We start from the raw sequence: 20,253 nt of genomic DNA, 5'->3' as shown, positions 1-20,253 counted from the left end.
TAACCAATCTAGTACTTTCAAATCCAATAATCCATAATTTTCTACTTAAAAAAAATCTTTCATATGTTGTCTCAACCCAACTTCTTAGTTTGCAATGATAAGACAGTCCCCACTCTCCAGATAAATTTTGAAATATGTGGTCTTAATCCATTAGGGCTGCTATAACAATATACCATAGACTGGGTAGATTAAAAACAACAGACATTTATTATCACAGTTCTGGAGGCTGGGAAGCCCAAGATCAAGTCACCAGTATGGCCACCTCGTAGTGAGAGCTCTCTTCCTGGTTCACAGCTGGAGCCTTCTCTCTGTATCCTCATATGATGGGAGGAGGCTAGAGATATCTCTGGAGTCTCTTTTATAAGGCACTAATCCCATTCATGAAAGCTCATAAACACTTTTGCATGGCCCCGCCTCCTATCTTTAAGAGGTAGGATTTCAACATGTAAATTTTGAGAGAACTTTAACATTCAGACATGTGCACTCATTCTATACCTGGAAGCTAGGAATGGGTTAGGGTGAGCCAAGGTCCTGACCCTAAAGGGCTGTAGGATGAAGAGTAGGACTAGGGGTCAAACCCTTGGGGCTGAGCCAGGTCTTGAGCAGCCTCTTCAGATATTCCTAGTGTGTTATGTATGTATTCTCTTTTCTGAGTGTGCCTTGCCTTTCCTGCCCCATCCTCCCAGGCCCTTGAAGCTTCAAGTCCAGCCTGAACCATATAGAAAGGGAGCTTTGAGTCTTACACAAAATTCCCTTATGACACCACTTTCTATCCCTTAGCAGTAACACAAGATTCACTGAAGGATTCACATGGTAAATATGTCTTAATGCCCCATGAGGGCTTTAAAATAATGTGTATTCTCTGCTTGTTGGTCATAATTTTATACAGTTTTAGTGGGAACGTGGGCATTTGGCTATATTGCCATGAATGTGCACTTTCACAAACATATCTCCTACATCTACTATTTTTCCTACAGTCTTCTCCTCCCATATGATATTCTCACCTTAATTCAACCTTTTATCAAAATTTAGACTTTGGTCTGTCACCATGTGAACATGCTTTGTAACAAAATAGCTTCAACTGAGGAGGTCAGTGGAAGGTCTGGACCAGCTATCTTGGTTCCATGATAGTAAGCAAAGGATCGCAAACTACCATGTTAAGCTTAAGCACAAAGCAAAGTTTATTTAAGCATAGGTACACTCTCAGAGAGGGAGAGAGAGAATGAGAGAGAAAGAGCAGGCTGTTTCTGAGAACAGGCTATTTCAGCAAAGTGAAGCAAGCCCAAAGCAAAGTATATCGAAGCAAAAGTACACTCTCGGGGTGGGGGGGATGGGTATACTGTTTCTGCAAATTGAAAGCAGCATTCCTATAAAGGCTTACGAGCGCTTTTAAGGAGCATTTTGCAGAGAGGTGGGAGTGAGTGACAAGGATCATTATTTGATTGACAGTCCTGAGCTATGTAACAAGTTTTCTGCTGCGCATGCTCTCATCCTTGAATCCCCAAGAAATGCCTACTGGGTGGGGGGAGGGGCAAAACCACATGTAATTTATTGTAATTATGGTATAATGAGTTTGGATTTACTATAGGTTATACGCCTGTCTGGTCTGGGCATGCACAGCCTGGAGAAGTCCCCTTGTGTTACTGTGCCTCTCTTTATCAGGATAAGCTGCCCACCACCGGACCATAGTTTCTCCCGTTCTGGGTGGAGTCAAGGGAGAGTCCCCAGATGGCTGGGTGTGACTCAATTTCTTCTTGTCTTTCTCACCACTGTCACCTCCTTGCTGCTAATGTCTGACTAACTACCTAGCAGGTCTTCTTTGCATTCATATTTGCTCTCTAAATTTTCTCTATTACTTTATTTTCAATATGTTTTGTTTGATGGGTTTTTTTTTAATTTAAAAATCTTATGATAACATTTACCTTGATTTATTTAATTATTGTTATACTGTTATTGATTTCTGCCATCTTATTTTATGCTTTATTTTCTACATTTTCTTTATTGTTTCTTTTTTTCCCTTCCTTGGCATCTTCCATTTTACAGGTCAAGGGTACTTATGTTTGTTTGACATTTGGGAATTTTTAATATTGTAATGGTTTTATATCTTGAATTATGTTAATTTTCTCCTCAATTTCTTACCCGTGGATGAAAAATGTTCCCTGCCATATCAGTAGACAAAGGATGTTGCAGTCATCAAGTCAGACGTCAAAGCAGGAACCCTCAACTGTGCACCTTGAGGGGATTCGGGATGGAGAAAAACAGGGTACTGATTCTAGAGTTAAGGTGCATATCAAAGGAATGATTTCACAGAACCCAGATTCTTTCATCTTCTCATACATAGAAAAGTGCTAAAGTCCTTAACTTGAGATGTCTAGTTTTCTTTAATTAATAGTAATCTTTTGATGTTCTGACTACCTGGTTTTTGTTGACTCCTCCCTTAGGTCTTCTGAGCAGTTTCTCAGAGTGATCTGACAGGCTGTGTTCTGGGCTTAAGTCCTCAGAAAATCTGCCAAATAAAACATAATTCTCCTTTTGGGTTGTGCATATTTTTCAGTCAGCAGTCTTGGCAACCAATGAAGGGGCCCAGAGCAGACTTTTCTTCTTTGCCTGAACTCTATGAGGATCCAGAGTCCTGGCACCAGCAGAGGCTTCTTGGGCCTGTCCGCTTTCTCAGAGAATTCAGACGAATTTGAGTGAGTATCTCCTGGTTCTTGGATCTCCAGTTTTGGTTGATGATCCTAAGTTTTATTCAGTGGTGTTAAACTCTTCTCTTGAGTAGTAGGTTATCCTTGAAACTTGGTTTCAAGAAGAAGTACCTGGGTCATCCTCAGTGAAAGACACTGGGAAGATTTTTACTCAGTTTAAACACTGAGAGCTTATCCTCAGTAGAAAAACACTGGGAAGACTTTTGCTCAAGTGGGTTAGCCTCACTTAAAAGACACTGGGAAGATCTTGCTCAGTTTAGACACTGTGTGGTTTATCCTCAGTTGAAAGACTGGGGAGACTTTGCTCAGGTGAAAGACACTGAGTAAAATTTGGACTGGCTAATTAGGTGGAAGACTAACCTGTCGTCCTTGAATTGGCTACTTTAATAAAGTTTGTCAAAATAAAAGTGATCTTCACAAATTGAACTCAGAATGGGGAACTTAGCTTTCAATACAAAAGAAAAAGGAACAACAGATTTCCAGCCTCCAACGGATATCCTGGCCAGGTTTATGTCCATACAAAATTTACATTTACAAGTGCTTACTTACTTGGGACTTAAAGAAAATCTTGCCCTAAAAATGACTAAGATAGGACTCTTTTATTGCATATGCAGTTAAGTTAGAAAAAGCTGGCTTGATAAAAACATCTTTTCAGAATTCTGACTTCAAAAAAACAAAAGGCTTTCTAGGGGAAATTTGCATTTCTCTTCCTGTGTCTTTGAAATGTAAGTGTTCTGATATTCTTCAGTGTGTGTGTGTGTGTGTGTGTGTGTGTGTTTTGAGAACTTGGTCACTACCATCCAAAAGTACTTATATGGTGTACATTTGGCAGCCAGTCAAATAGACTGGGATTCTGAGCAGTCTTTTGTCTGACTGTACAACTCCCAGGGGCTTTTTGCCATCTTAACCTTCATTGTGTCAGCCTGTACAACAAAGACCATTACTTTCTTAAACTACTTTTGGGAGTAAACTTTCTGGATCTTATTTAGACAGCATCCTTTACACTCTTTTGTGGGGAAGCCTCCTGTGTCTTATTGGTTTAAGTCACTATTAAGGTATACCTCATTTATGGCCAGATGATGGATCCTTCAAATTGGAGAAACTTCTAAATTGGTAAATTTTTAGAGAGCTCTCATTATAAACAGCTGTTTCATTGGCTCCTATGGGGGGGGGGATGTTGGAAATTAGACATATAATGGTTAACCTAAAAACTCCTTTAGTTTCAAACAAACCCAAAAAATTGGTTTGGGAAACCTTATTTGTGGTCTCTGCTTCCCCTAAATGGGCCTTACAGATGCTAATAAAAAACATTAGAGGGCTTCCCTGGTGGCGCAGTGGTTGGGAATCTGCCTGCTAGTGCAGGGGACACGGGTTCGAGCCCTGGTCTTGGAGGATCCCACATGCCACGGAGCAACTAGGCCCGTGAGCCACAACTACTGAGCCTGCGCGTCTGGAGCCTGTGCTCCGCAACAAGAGAGGCCGCGATAGTGAGAGGCCCGCGCACCGTGATGAGGAGTGGCCCCCGCTTGCCACAGCTAGAGAAAGCCCTCGCACAGAAACGAAGACCCAACACAGCATAAATAAATAAATAAATAAATAAAAAGAGCAGCCCCTGCTCGCCACAACTAGAGAAAGCCTGCGTGCAGCAGCGAAGACCCAATGCAGCCAAAAATAAACAAATAAATTTTTAAAAAAATGTTAGAATAATTATTGTTAATTAGGTTAAGTAACAGGGAAAAAAACTGAAGGAAAAGCCTAAAAACTTTTTCCCAACAAGGTGGAAACTTTAAAGGGACTTCTCCTAAATGAATAAGAAATCTTTACATGGTTATTTTAAAGTGGGATAAATAAAACAGACATTAATGAGATAAATCAAAGATTGGATACAATACTACCTAAGATTGGATGGGCCAAAGGGATCTCCTACTTGTCATCAACATTAAAGGGCCAGACCCAAACAAGTCTGACCTATTTACCCCAGTTTAAAATATGTATATTTTATTACATATAAATTTTATACACGTAAAATTACACTGAGATACCTGGCCAACAATTACTTGGGGCAAAAGTTAGACCAATTAATCAAGTTAAAAGATTGACAAAAGTGCCTGAGTTCCTTGGCTCAACCACTCTCTGGGGACCCCAGAGTCTTTATAAAAATTGGTATGTTTAAATGGGCATTGTATAAGATAATGACCTCTCTTTTGCCTAATTATATTGTGTGGGATAGACATGTTTCACTGGGGAATTCTTCCCCTGCCTGATACTATAAGACGGCATATGAAGGAAATATTAATTAAACATACTAAAGGAAACCAGTGGGATTACCTGAGCCTATACAATATAAAGTAAAAACTGACAGCTAATATTTAAGGGATAATAAAAATAAATAATGGAGACTTTACTCTGGGTCTAACCTGTGCACTCAGAAAGAGGGTCTTTGTTGAATGCCTTATGGAAGTTTTGAAGGTATGATAAATTAAACCATAAAGTTATAGACTATAGAATTCTGAAATTTCAGTCTAGTTGGAAATCTTCTCACTGATACAGAAAAGCAAGTTAAAGAAAATGTAGTTGGGCAAATCAATCTTTTAATATTATTTAGGTGACAGGCCAGTTCTTTGGGGAATTAAAAGCAACTGTCTTTGTCTTGCAAATCGGTACAAATCAGAAATGTAAATACAGACCACAATGACCTGAGACTGAGCCTAATTAGCTAAATTAGGTAGAATCTGAGACCAAGGTTAAAAAGGGGGAAAAAGTGGCCTTTTAAAACTCGAACTGCTGATTAGTCAGTCAAGAAGACGGAGGAGTAGGAAGATGTGGAGTTCATATCTCCCCACAAATGCATCAAGAATACATCTACAAATGGAACAATTCTCCCAGAGCACCTGATAAACACTAGCAGAGGACCTCAGGCACCTGAAAGGACAAGAAAGATCCCCACGTAACCAGGTAGGATGAAAGAAAGAAGAAGGGAAAAGGAAGAGTAGATGAAGTGGGACGTGACCTGTGACCCTGGGCGGGAGAGCGGAGCTGAAGGTCAGAAGAGGTTCCCGCATCTGAGGAAGCAGCGGGGAGAGAAGCTGGGGCAGAAGGAGAAATTTGGTGGCTCAGAGAACAGTGCAGCAACCAGTCTGTGGCAGGCAGGAGAGAGTGAGGCCTACACAAATGGTCTGGCCACAGCTCTGCATGCCCCAGCCACTGGTGACCACTGGTGCACACAGAGGCTGAGTGTTGGAATGTGGGGTTTGAAGAGCAGACCCAGGAAGGGGAATGATGTTGGCTGTGAGGAGACAGCTCAAGGGGATAGGAGTGAGGAGCTCCACAACAAGGAATGCTCCTGGAGGAAGCCCAGACCAGCATAGAAGCAAAGTGCCACTGCTGAGTGATGCACAAAGGGTGGGGCCACCATTGCAGCCTCTCTCCTCAAGCACTGGCCCCTGCCTCCACAGGCACTAGGAAGGGCTCCTGACAGAGTGGCTCACATGCCCCCAGCCATCATCACCTCAGCACTCTCCTGCTTGGGTGGCCCATTTGCCCAGCTTGCCACCTTGAGTCCCTCCTGCCTGATAGGCTCTCGTACATCCCATAGCCACCCAGCACCCTCTCACCTGGGCAGCCTGCCTGTCCTGATTGCCGCTTCTACATCCTCTGGCCTGACAAGCTCATGTGCTCCAGCAGCCTTGGGAGCAGACGCCAGTGGGTGGCCCACATGCAGAGATGGGGCTGAAACCACAGCTGAGTTCCAGGGAACATGCAACTAAGGAAGAAGAGCTGAAATCTCTCCTCATGGCTGTGCAAATCATGGCAATACACTTCCTCTGATGGCTTCCTAAATTCAGCACCTGAGAACATCCCAATGGACAAGTGCTCCTGCATCTGAGACAGGTCTGGCTTTAGCAGCTGTGGGTTTTGTGGGCACATACATGCTGGGGTTTGGCCAGGCCAGAGTCTGAGCTGCCTCCATATCTCACATAGTGAGTCCAGGTACATAATTACTGCAGTCCTGGGACCTGACCTCAGTGGATCTGGGCCAGTGGCCTGGTGAAAATGATGCCTGAGTCACCAGGGCCAGTTGCCGGCATAACCATGGTTAAGGTGGGACTGAGAGCAGTACCAACAGCAGTGTACTTTGTAAGCCTACACAATGGGCGAAAGGAGACAAAACAGAGCATACCCACAGGTGAACACCTCCAGAGGAGGAATACTCAATGGCTTCTATCCCAGTGGGAGTGCTCCAGTCCTCCCTACCTCACACTGCAGATCAGAAACACAGCTAAGAAACAGATCTGAGGGCCTCTACTCCAACGACTAGGGATCAGAACCCAACCCTGACAAGGCAGTGACAACCACAGAGGAAAGGGAAATTTCTGCTGAATAAAAATCAAAATTAAGAAAATCAACAGGAAAGATCAAACTTGGAAAATGTTTGCAATATCAATATCTGGCAAAGAACTTATATACAGATTAAAGAATTTTTACACTTCAAAAATAAAAAGACAATCCAATGGGAGAAAATGGCAAAAATATATTTATGGATATGTTATATATATAAATGTAAAGTATATGTATCTATGAATATATGCCTATTGGCTATTTGCATGTCTTCCTTTTATTTTTAAGTGCCTAATTATATTTTTATATATATACACACTATTACATATAAAATAGATAACTAATAAGAACCTACTGTATAGCACAGGGAACTCTATTCAGTACTCTGTAATGACCTATATGGGAATAGAAACTAAAAAAGAGTGGATATATGTATATGTATAACAGACTCACTTTGCTGTACAGCAGAAACTAACACAACATTGTAAATCAACTATACTCCAATAAAAATTAATTAAAATATTTACATATATTGTATACAACATATATATTAAGTATATATAATTTATATATATTTAGAGATTGCTCCATCAAAGACATACAAATTATAATTATAATGAGATACCACTACATACCACTATAATGTCTAAAATTTAAAAAACTGTTAATATCAAGTTTTGGTGTGGACCTAGAGAAACATGAATACATTGTTAATGGGCTTGTAGCATGAAAGCTTTAAAGTTAAATATACATTTACATATGACCAAGCAATTACCTAATAGTTCATACTTATCCAAGAGATATGAAGTCTTATGTCACACAAATTTGTTCACAAAAATGTGTAACACCATTATTCATAATAGGTAAAACTGGATATGACCAAAATATCCAAGATTTTTTTTTAAACATCTTTATTGGAGTATAATTGCTTTACAGTGGTGTGTTAGTTTCTGCTTTATAACAAAGTGAATCAGTTATACCTATACATATGTTCCCATATCTCTTCCCCCTTGCGTCTCCCTCCCTCCCACCCTCCCTACCCCACCCTTCTAGGTGGTCACAAAGCACCGAGCTGATTTCCCTGTGCTATGCGGCTGCTTCCCACTAGCTATCTATTTTACATTTGGTAGTGTATATATGTCCATGCCACTCTCTCAGTTTGTCACAGCTTACCCTTCCCCCTCCCCATATCCTCAAGTCCATTCTCTAGTAGGTCTGTGTCTTTATTCCCATCTTACCCCTAGGTTCCTCATGACCTTTTTTTTTTTTTTTCTTAGATTCCATATATATGTGTTAGCATACGGTATTTGTTTTTCTCTTTCTGACTTACTTCACTCTGTATGACAGACTCTAAGTCCATCCACCTCACTACAAATACATCAATTTCGTTTCTTTTTATGGCTGAGTAATATTCCATTGTATATATGTGCCACATCTTCTTTATCCATTCATCCGATGATGGACACTTACGTTGCTTCCATGTCCTGGCTATTGTAAATAGAGCTGCAGTGAACATTTTGGTACATGACTCTTTTTGAATTATGGTTTTCTCAGGGTATAGGCCCAGTACTGGGATTGCGGGGTCGTATAGTAGTTCTATTTTTAGTTTTTCAAGGAACCTCCATACAGTTCTCCATGGTGGCTGTATCAATTTACATTCCCACCAACAGTGCAATAGGGTTCCCTTTTCTCCACACCCTCTCCAGCATTTATATGGTACTGGCACAAAAACAGAAATATAGATCAATGGAACAGGATAGAAAGCCCAGAGATAAACCCACACACATATGGTCACCTTATCTTTGATAAAGGAGGCAAGAATATACAGTGGAGAAAAGACAGCCTCTTCAATAAGTGGTGCTGGGAAAACTGGATAGGGACATGTAAAAGTATGAAATTAGAACACTCCCTGACACCATACACAAAAATAAACTCAAAATGGATTAAAGTCCTAAATGTAAAGCCAGACACTACCAAACTCCTAGAGGAAAACATAGGCAGAACACTCTATGACATAAATCACACAAGATCCCTTTTGACCCACCTCCTAGAGAAATGGAAATAAAAACAAACAAATGGGACCTAATGAAACTTCAAAGCTTTTGCACAGCAAAGGAAACCATAAACAAGATGAAAGGACAGCCCTCAGAATGGGAGAAAATATTTGCAAATGAAGCAACTGACAAAGGACTTATCTCCCAAATTTAGAAGCAGCTCATGCAGCTCAATATCAAAGAAACAAACAACCCAATCTAAAAATGGGCAAAAGACCTAAATAGACATTTCTCCAAAGAAGATATACAGATTGCCAACAAACACATGAAAGGATGCTCAACATCACTAATCATTAGAGAAATGCAAATCAAAACTACACTGAGGTATCACCTCACACCGGTCAGAATGACCATCATCAGAAAATCTCCAACAAGATTTATATGGGTGAACCAGTTGTGGTATAGCCATACAATGTCATATCATACAGCAGTAGAAGGATAGAATTATGAGGAATGCAACAGGGATGAATCTCAGAAACACTATGCTGAGAAAAAAGCTAGACACACAAGAGTATGTACTTTATGTTTCTATTTATATGACTTTCTAGAAAAGGAAAAATGAATCTATGGCGACAGAAAACATATCAGCAGTTGCCTGTATCAAATATGGAGTAGAGAGTGACTGCAAAGAGGAAAAGGAAAACTGCAAAGGGGGGTAATAGGAAAATTGTCTACCTTGATGGAAACAGAGTTACAAAATATTTACATTTGTCAAAATTCATTAAAGTGTACATTCAAGTTAGTATATTTTTTATATTATACCACAATATATTTCTTTTAATAAAAATAATTATGAAGAGTAGGTAAGTGGGCAAAGGACCTGAACGCCAGCTTTAGCTATGTTAGAGCTGTAAAATCAAAAAAAGATCAAGTTGCCCCTAATTTAAAAACCAAGAAAATGCATAGAAGTTGAGGAATAGAGACTTTAACTTATTTTAAGAGTGAGTTTTCTAACAATTAGAGCTTCCTAAAAATGAAATAAACTTATTTTGAGTTGGCAATTTCTTTCTCAGTGAGGACATTCAAGTACAAGATGACGATCATTTTTCAGGTATGTTGTAGAAGTGCCTTAGAGATTGAAATTTGCATTAACCAATATTTAAGATGATTCAATAACATCAGAAAATATGCTATATTTATATATGCTCTTTTATGGTAGAATTCTGTCTATAATGTTTTCTAAAATATCCTTTGAATTAATATTTCTTTTTTTTTTTTTTTGCGGTATGCGGGCCTCTCACTGTTGTGGCCTCTCCCGTTGCGGAGCACAGGCTCCGGATGCGCAGGCTCAGCGGCCATGGCTCACGGGCCCAGCCGCTCCGCGGCATATGGGATCCTCCCGGACCGGGGCACGAACCCGTATCCCCTGCATCGGCAGGCGGACTCTCAACCACTGCGCCACCAGGGAGGCCCCTTGAATTAATATTTCAATAGTAGTCTCCAGTGCTGCAAATGTAGGCCAGAAAGTTAGATGTGTGCACAGGCTATTTTTTAAGAAGCTTGTAATCTGGAAGAGAAGATAGACAAAAATGTTGTAGCAAAATGAAGTAAGTTTCATAATAGAGATATCCTCATGCTCTTATATGACATGGAAGCAGTGTCACATTCTTAATATGTCATCTTTTTCTGAAATACTTCAGTATTAATTTCTAACAATGATAATAATTAATTAAGGCATGAATTATTTACGGAGAGATACTAGTTATTCCTAAAATATTTGGAGATTGTTTTAACATGAAGGTATTTCTTAGAATACCTCCAGTAAAGTTCCAAAACGTGTCTTTCAAAGCCTAAATGTGTTTGTACAATCCTGAAAACCTCAAGGAAAAATGTGAATGTTGCTGATTATCCACCATTTAAAGTTTTCTAGGCTTTGGCATTTTTCTGTAAGTATAAATAATTGACTATGAACTATGCAGAGAGTTGTTTTACCTGAATTTCTTTGAGATCCATCAGATGTGGCCATTAAAATGAGACAATCTCCTCCATTACAACTACTCACTGTGCAGGCTTCTAGTCAAGCATTGGTGGAGATAGTGCAGCTCAATTTAAATTTAAAATTCAAGGTAATGTAACTAAACAAGTTAGTCCTATCCTTTTCCCCTTACTTTCCCTTAGAGAGTTTTTGAAGTTAGGGATTTGTAAAATGAAAATATTAAACCAAATTTAATAGCAAAATGTCATTGATATCATTAGTGAAACCAAGCCCAGTTTCCATTTACCCCAAAGTATAAATTGCCTATCTGAGAAGCAGTTCAAATTTAAGTCATGTCAGATTGGTGGTCTTTCTGAGTTTCAGTTTGGAACTCTTATTTGAAGCCATTGTTTCATTCAAGAGTATCTCAATATCAATAGCAGGTTTTCTACTTCAGCAAAAGCCTTGATGTACATCAGTGCCATTGGGTCCAGAGGATAGCCTCTTTGTACGTTTTTTTCTCCCAGTCTCACTGCAATGTTAAAGTCACTGATATCACAGAGCACATTTCTAATCCTAACTATATGCCCTAATTTTGGCAGAAATCCACTCCTCCACTTTTATGCAATGTATTAACAACCAGAAATTTAATTGTATTTGTTGAGACTGTAATATCAACGTGAAGCATTCCTTTTTTGAAGCTCAAATTCTTAATACTTGCTTTCCCCTTTGCAAGAAATACTTACTCCTTTACTCCCTTGTCCCCTTAGGCTACCTACATCATACATCAGTTAAGAAGACATTTCACAAGGGATGCCTTTCCTCATCCTTCCAGGTGAGAAAGGCTCCCTGTTCCATGGCTCATAGTACCCTGTCTATATTTACTACAATTAGTAATTATTCTTTAGACTGCAGGCTCTAAGAAATATGGACAATGCTTGCTTTTCCACACCTTGTATTACCAGCACCTAATGCAGTGCCTGGGACATAGTAGAAGTTCTATAAATATGTAATGATTGATGAATGAATGAATAAACGAATGTGTTAGTAACAAGATAAATGCATAAATCGTATTTGTAAAGCACAATACAAAGTAATTTCATTAATATTCACCCACTTGTTTGTACCTTTATACCCTTCTCTTCATTTATATATCTTAGAATTACTTTTAATTTTATCAGCAGGGATACAGGATTTAATGATGAAATTTTGATGAAATGTATTAGAAATATTTGTGAGTGAGTAAGCACTATGCCATGGTGAGAGAGAGAGAAAAAATAAAAGCTATTGCTATATTCTTGACTCAAGTCATACTCAATATTATTTGTTACATATTATATTACACACACAAATGCATTCTCACTGGCATGGTATCACCTACATTATTATAATTTCCATTTCCTTCCCAATCCCTTTAAAGCCCATATCTGACCCTTAGACTTATTAAATTGCATTGTTTTAAACCACTTCTCCAATTTGTCAAGGTCATATTATGGTCATGTTGAATTTTGATCTTGACAAAGTATTAATCAGTCTTATCAACTAAAGAGAACTGTAAATGACTAAATCCACATGCTTTTCTAACATCCTAGACTTGATGAAAATATTAAATAGCCTCTGGCCCAGGATTGACCTCTACATATAAAACTTCTGTCCACTTTGGTTAAGAAAGAACTATAAATGAGTTTAATTGTTCTACCTACTTTGTTTCCAATAAATAGGTCTCTGGTGCTGATCTATTTTTATAAATTTGTGAATGAATTCAATTAGTAACATTTTTTATAATATTAATATTTAATGTCTGATTTCAAGTCGTGGATGAAAAAATGCTAACATCAATGAAAACTACTACTTGCCCAAATAGATTAATAATAGTAAGAACAGTTAAAGTAGATTTTAAATCTACTGTCATGTTTATTTACTTTCCTGAATTGTTCCCACTGTGCCACTTCCTTACTTTCTGAATATGACAGGTTCATGCATGACGTCCTCCTCTAGATGCTGTGCCATTAAGAAATCTCACTGATTATAATAGGTGATCATCTATGATGGATAATAAGGTAAATATGCTTGTGCATTTTCAATCACAAATCCATGTCTTGCACAATGAAATGGTTTTACTTGTTGCTTGATCACGGGGACTTCTTCCTCTGAATAAATAAGACTTGACTTTGCCTCTTTATGCAGTCATCTGTTCACAGTTCTGCCTCTCTCCAGTAGACTGTGTCTCCTTAAAGACAAATGAATATTCATTCATCTTTGATCCCCATTGCTTAGCATGTATAGTAATTGTTCAACAAATATTTTTTTAATAAGTTAAACACCAATATGCCGTGAAGTAGGAAAATCTGGAGATGTGAGTGGTCAAGATGGGGGGTGTTATTAAAGGACCCCTCTGAATTCTAAGAACAACATACTTAGGAGGGAATGCATGAGTAATCAATGGGGCTGACTACTTGACAACTAGTATGTATTCAACTTTCAAATTCTATATTATAAGCATCCCTGAGTGTAATTTGAAATGGATAGACAGGAATTTTTATTTTATTTTTTCTAATGAGGAAGCAGTGTAGGTCTCTATTCTCATGGCCTCTGTTGCTTCCTATGAATATTTCTCCAATATCTTGACATAATCATTTTCAGGAAGCCAAGAGAGTCCAAAAGAAAATGACAAACAACAGAAATTGCTTTCATTTTCTAGTGTTTGGAAAAACATAAAAATAGGTTTAAGTTTTTCAAACATACTTAGATTTCATGAGATTTTACTTGGTTTATAATCAATATGATAAGATGCATATATATGTATATAGAATCATCATTCATTTTAAATTGCAAATAATGTGTATCCCCATGGCTGATTTGCAAACTGTCAATAATAAGAACCAAGCTTATGTCCTCCTAAGTCTTTTGTAGCCCCATTTTAACACATTTTCTGAAAGTTATTTCACTTCAACCACTCTAGATACTTTCTAAAAAAACAATAGATGACTTTTTAAAATTTTCATTTCAAAATGAAAATATTAAAATATGCTAAAAATTGGTGCAATAATGGAAGCCACAATTTACCATGTAAGTTTGTTTGTAATTGAGCAAAATATGTTCCAATAATTTTTGCATTGTATTTGCCTTTCTCTCTGTAATTACTAACCCTTTTTCTTTCACTATGGAATGTGAATTTTGATTTCTTATCTTCAAATTTGCCTTTAAATACATTTCTACCCTTATTTTTTTTTCCATCTGGAAGCTAAGTTTTCAAGAGAAAATTTGTTTCCACAAATATTGAATGTCTTCATATTAGGAATAATTCTAATGCAACTACTTTGTATATGGAAATGTGCCACTGTGTTTAGGAAGGCTAAACACATACTTTTGGGTAAGTTCAAAAAAGATTACTCCAATGATTCAACCAAATATATTTCAAGCATATTGATAAGAAATTTCAAACTAATTGTGTGTGATAGCCATCAATTAAAGACGTAAAATGAATGCCTGCTATTTTAAAACGTAATTAAGCCAAGGGAAAGCTGTGCATAACTAGCATGTTCTGTAAAGATAATTAGCTCACTAACTAAATTCTAACAGCCCATTCACATTTCTAGATTTTAATTGAAGAATGGATGGAAATAGTAAGGTGAGCTCATTGCCCAATACACATAAGCATGTGACAATTTTAATTTCTGCAGAGATGCCCATATTGTATGAAATCTTATTAATATTGTGATGGAATACAGTGAATCATGCTGTGAAAGAAGCACATATTTGACTGTTGTACATGTGTTCACACACATACACACACAAACACACAGATACACACACACTTCTTTTCTCTCCTCTCTATTCTCATTTCAGTCCAATTTTTCCTTTTCTTAGATAACTGGTATCATGAATTTAATATAAATACTTTGAATCCATGCTTGAACTTTTTACTATATGCAAATGAATCCATGAAAAATACATGATTGCTTTGAGTTTTAAAAATTTGTATACATGTCATCATGCCAAATATGTAATCTTGAAAATCATTTATCATGTATATAATTAATTATTTCGAGTGAAGTATTGCATTGCATCTTAAAAATAGTTTATATATGTCTTTTGTAAGCAGCATAAACTGGAATTTTTAAATTTATTTTTATTGTCTCTGTGATCAAATGTATTGTGATTATTGATCTATTTCTCCTTTATTTTTCCATGTTTTATCCCTCCCGGTACTAACTTCATTTAAACACATTTTCATTCTCTTTTTATGGTCTACCTTTTTATGAATCATATATGAAGTATTCATTTTTAGTGTTTTCTGAAAATTTTGACATATATTTCTAACTTTAAAAAGTCTAAAACTAATTATCTCATCTTCCTCCTAAGCGGTTCATAGACCCCTCAAATTTTAAATCTGATCTCCAGTATTTCAGTATATTATCTAGTGTTTTAGTTTTACTTTGTACACACCCCCATTGGCTATTATTGTTTTACACTCAACCGTTATTCAGGTTCATTCCAACATTACAAATTTCTTTGCTGGTCACTGTTCAGTGCACCTTTCTACTTCTTTTTATGCTTATTTTCTTTCTTACTGAATAACATTCTTTGTACAATGGTCTCCAATCTTGCCTAAAACACATGAGAATTATGTGAGAACTTTTTAAAGCTCCCATTATTGAAACACCGCCTAGATCACTTTGGTTAAAAAAGAAAAAATCTCCAAGTATTGGCTTCAGGCATCAGAATATTTTTTAATGCCTCCAGACAATTCCAACAGCTGCTGCCACTGCTTTAGTCATTTGTTGTTGTTGTTACAGTTTGTGGGTGGTAATTCCTCTTTGTCTAGGAATGAAAATTTCTTTACTTCTTGTTCTTGAGTAGTTTTTTAAAATGAGGTGTAGAATTTTAATTTGGACAGCTATATGTGCTCAGTACTTTGAAGATATTATTCTATTGTTTTCCAGCATCTACCTGTTTTCTGATAAGACAACAGCATCTACCTGTTTTCTGATAAGACAACGGATATTTAAAGCCAGCCCTCAAAAACAAGGCTTATTATTTCCAAGGCCCCCTTGAATTTCTTGGTTTCAACTACTCCTCACTATTCTAATGTTGAATTTGTTTTTTTCCCTTAAATCCTGAGACTGGGGATCCCCCCCTTTTTTGTAAGCTTGTTCATTTTCTTTTTATGTGTTGCTACATGTAAAAGCAACATATAAAAGAAAACACAAGTATAACACACTGTGTGTTCAGATTGGAAGAAAGGATTCTCAATATCAGTTCAGCCTATCCTATTGACTGAAAGCATTTACCTTCTTTCTTTTACAACTAACTTGAATATTATGAGTCTTACATCTAATATACAGTACTCTTCACCCTTCTTGGAATGTCTATGCTCAATAAGGACATTAGTTGATTTGTCACTAATATTGCTTTCCCTACATGTGAGTGCATTCAGAGTTCTCTCCTGTCCCATATACATAGCATAATCTTATATTTTGTATCTAACTGGCATCAGTTTTCCTTTTTTATTCGATTTACTTTTAAGGTTTACTTTTAGCAGGACTGTACTGAAACACTCTTACACCTTAATAGATCTAATTGTCTGGACTTAAAATAATAGATTTTTGTATCACAGGGGCATTTGTCTTTACAGATACTGATTTCTGTTCTCTGCACATGTTTTCATGTTATATGCCCAGTGTAATATGAAGCGAGTTAATTTATTGTGTTGCATATAGTAAAGAATCCAGCAGAATAATGTTATTTAGGGATTTTTTTTCATTATTTCTATGAATAACAACAACATCAACAATAATAGTAATAGAAAAGATAATTTCTACCTATAGCAAGTCTCAGTTTTTTCTTAAATGCAGTAGAAGGCCCTTCACACCCTATTTGTCAGCTTGGCTTCAGGTTTTCATTTTGTTGGCTAGAAGACAGATAAAGGGGATTATGGACAGAACTGAGCCTGGTTTCTGCTAATCTCCAACTTGAATTATTTCAAGGGTTGCAAAATATGATTCAAGTATTTCACAGGCCTTTATAACCTTTGTCATCTGTCTGGTATATGTGCCATCATGGGTGGATTTGGAACTGACATTTTATATCTCTGATCTCAACTGTATAAATATTTGTTTAGACTGGCTATCAACATAGAACACAGACATTCTCTTCTGATGTATGGATGATAGAATAGTCCTTAACTGGGCCCCTAAGGATGGGGCAGGCACAAACTAACAGAGGGCAATGAGGCAAATTTTCAATGAACTCAGATTTTATATTTTCCTTTAGGTAAAAGAGTGGTTGCTTCTATATCAAAAAACTATTTCTTATAATTTGGGTTACATTAAAAATATCTAATATATACAACCATTTATCTGAATCTATAATAGTGACTTGGTTTTCTCAAATACATTATATATGGAGTCCTTTAGACTGGAATTAAATTAATCATGGTTGTTTTTTTTTTTTTTTCTGTAGACTTCCCAGCTATTTTCCCCTAGGAAAACTCTCTTAAATAATCAAGAGAAATATTTTAGGCAACATTATGTAAATCATCACCCTTATTAGATGAATTAATATTCTTGAAGTTATAGCTCATTTCATGGAAATCAGATTAACCTGATGTTATAGGCATTGTCATTTATCAGTAAGTTATTTGTTAATATGCTCAGTATGTGACATAAAATATGTAACTTTAATAAGAGAATGGATCACCTCAAATAATTTAGCAAATCTTGAAAATGATAAGGATTAAAATTGTGGATGTATAAAGGACACAGAAGCTTGGAGAACTTTAAAACCATCTATTTCTCTCCTGTTTCCCTCAGACAAGGAAATGAAGGCTGACACTTTAGCAAGGTTTGGAAATCCTTCTAAAAATTATCTGACTTTCTCTTAGAATTAAGAAGTAATTTAAAGTTTTAAGAACTGCAGAACTGATCACATGAATTACCATAATTTAGTCAAGAATTTTTTTGAATATCCACCTTTTGACAAACATTGTACATATATATACCAGGTTGTAGAGATGAATAAAATCATCCTTTGTCTCAAATAACTGAAAGAAAAATCCCCCAATATTAGTGAATACAGAGGAATTAAGGATGATGCTATGAGAACATTTTTATAATGTGAAATTTATTAAGTTAAATAAAATATTGTGCTTTTGAGATTAGAATGCCTTGTTTTTGTTCTAATGATACTGATGATAGACAGTGGTTGTATTTTGCAGAAGTTTTATGGGAGCAAAATAAAAACTTGGTAATGTGATATAAATTTGGTCCCCCAAGGCGATTTTTATTGTTATTTCTATTGGTGTTGTTAATGAGAGAAATTTCTGTGAGCTATTAGAAAAAAAAATGTGGATATCATTATCTAATCAAAAAGAAGGACAAAATAATGGATAATTAGAGAATATATATAACCAGTAAATTAAAAATATACTCACATGCTAAGGAAGCACAGTGGTGGAAGTTTTGCTCATCATAAAGCTTTAACAGTGAGTAGAAGGTATCTTGGTGTCTTGAGTGTGGGAAGATATGCTAACAACCAGTGATAGATCCGTTGTAAAATTTGGAACTGTTTCTTTGGTATTAAATTTCACTTAAGACCTGTGCTTCTGGACAGGATGGAGTAATAGGAACCGGATTTACTCTCCTGGCTTAAACTGCTAAAAGTAAAAATATATATATATTAAACAATAGTTTTAGACATTGAACAACAAACAGCACAAGACAATGGTTGTATAAAGCTGTTAATTATAATGATAACCCATAAAAACCAGTGGCATAATGTTTTGTGTAATACAGTTAAATGTTGGTGTTTGAACAAGTCCCTGGTCACCTGTAAAAAATAAAGGTGGATTCTCTTTTCATATTTATTAACAAAATGAATTTCATAGGGATGCAGTATTTAAGTATGTTAAAATACTACAATTACTAGAAGAAAACATTTTTGTTTTATTTAATAAAAGTTAATTTTTAAAATTTTTTATATTTATATGTGTTGCATTTATTGCTTTAAGATTATACAAATATGTTTTGATATAATTTAATACATGCAGCATCAACTAGAGTATTCAATACACAGAGTATTCAATGGGTATAAGCTTAGTAGTGGGACCAAATTAGCCCTAGACTAACTTGTTTCAGTTGCAGCCTAATAAGGCTTACAAGGAAGCCTCAAAATGATCAAACTATTTCTTAACTACCTCTTTGAGCAAAGTTACAAATATTTAAAAAAATACAAAAACGCCCTGCAACCAGTAAAGTAAAATTCACAATATCTGACGTGAACTCTAGAATTACTAGGGATGCAAAGACGAAGGAAAATATAACCCATAGCAAGGAGAAAAATTAATTAATGGAAACAGACTGAAAAATGGTACAATCAGTAAACAAAGACATTCAAACAGTTATTATAACTAATTTTCATAGGTTCAAAAGGGTTAAAGGAAAGCATCAACATCTTAAATAGACATATAGAGGATATAAAAATAACCCAAATTGAGTTCCTAGAGATGAAAAATATAGTTTCTGAGATGAAAAATAAACTGGATGGGATTAAAAGAGATGAGGCAATGCAGAAACAAAGATTGACCTCCCTGCAAAAGCAAAATTTTGTTATTATAATCTGTCCCACTGAGTAGTCCAAATATAAAGTCTGAAATGAAAAATGCCAGCTTGGTCATCTTTTTCCATTTCAAATTTGCTTTACCCCTTCTGGTTTGTGCTTCCAAAAATAATTAAAGTATAAAATTATGAAAATTATATTCAATGGTATTAAAATTAAGCATCTATCCATTTTATGGATTGCCCTGCATAATGCAAATATCTAAAATCTAAATATTATGTGTATATATACATATATGTATATATACATATATGTATATATATCTCACTAGCAGAATGAAAAGAAAATATGAAAGTACAACACAAGTTGTGGAGGAATATAGTAAAGGAAAGTAAAATGATAGTATTTTTGTTTTTAGATATAGTTGCCCTACGCAGTGGAAAAATGATATATGGATTAGCATATTTTATTTTCTGAGAAGCATGAATCAATTTAAAAGGCTAAAGGGCAGATGAATTTAAAGAATCATTAATTTAAATACATAATCAGTCTTCAATTTTTTTGTTACTGACAACATCCCCTTTAAGATTTTCAAAATGCTGAAAGGTGGGATTCCAAGATTTTTAGTTGCTATAGAAGCAATTGTTAGCAAATCCTTTCTTCTAATCTCATTACAGAAAAT

General features: G+C 36.1%; 1 long non-coding RNA gene across 3 annotated transcripts; it reads right to left on the bottom strand.

Annotated features, from left to right (window-relative positions):
• Positions 1 to 222: 222 nt before the first annotated feature.
• On the bottom strand, positions 223 to 18,590 carry LOC309795686. 3 transcript variants are annotated; one of them, XR_014292336.1, is made up of 4 exons: positions 18,448 to 18,590; positions 16,838 to 16,926; positions 12,970 to 13,242; positions 223 to 421 (listed from the first exon to the last, which is right to left on the bottom strand). It is a non-coding gene; the product is annotated as an uncharacterized lncRNA (long non-coding RNA). The 3 variants fall into 3 exon arrangements; XR_014292337.1 differs by lacking the exon at positions 223 to 421 and adding an exon at positions 7,067 to 7,081; XR_014292338.1 differs by lacking the exon at positions 223 to 421 and having other exon boundaries at positions 11,631 to 13,242; positions 18,448 to 18,587.
• Positions 18,591 to 20,253: the final 1,663 nt, after the last annotated feature.

The sequence above is a fragment of the Mesoplodon mirus genome (assembly GCF_964341445.2).
Source record: "Mesoplodon mirus genome assembly, chromosome: 19".
In the NCBI taxonomy this organism is placed as follows: Eukaryota; Metazoa; Chordata; class Mammalia; order Artiodactyla; family Ziphiidae; genus Mesoplodon; species Mesoplodon mirus.
The sequence above is the reverse complement of the archived record's forward strand: the minus strand, read 5'-3'. Positions and strand labels throughout refer to the sequence as shown.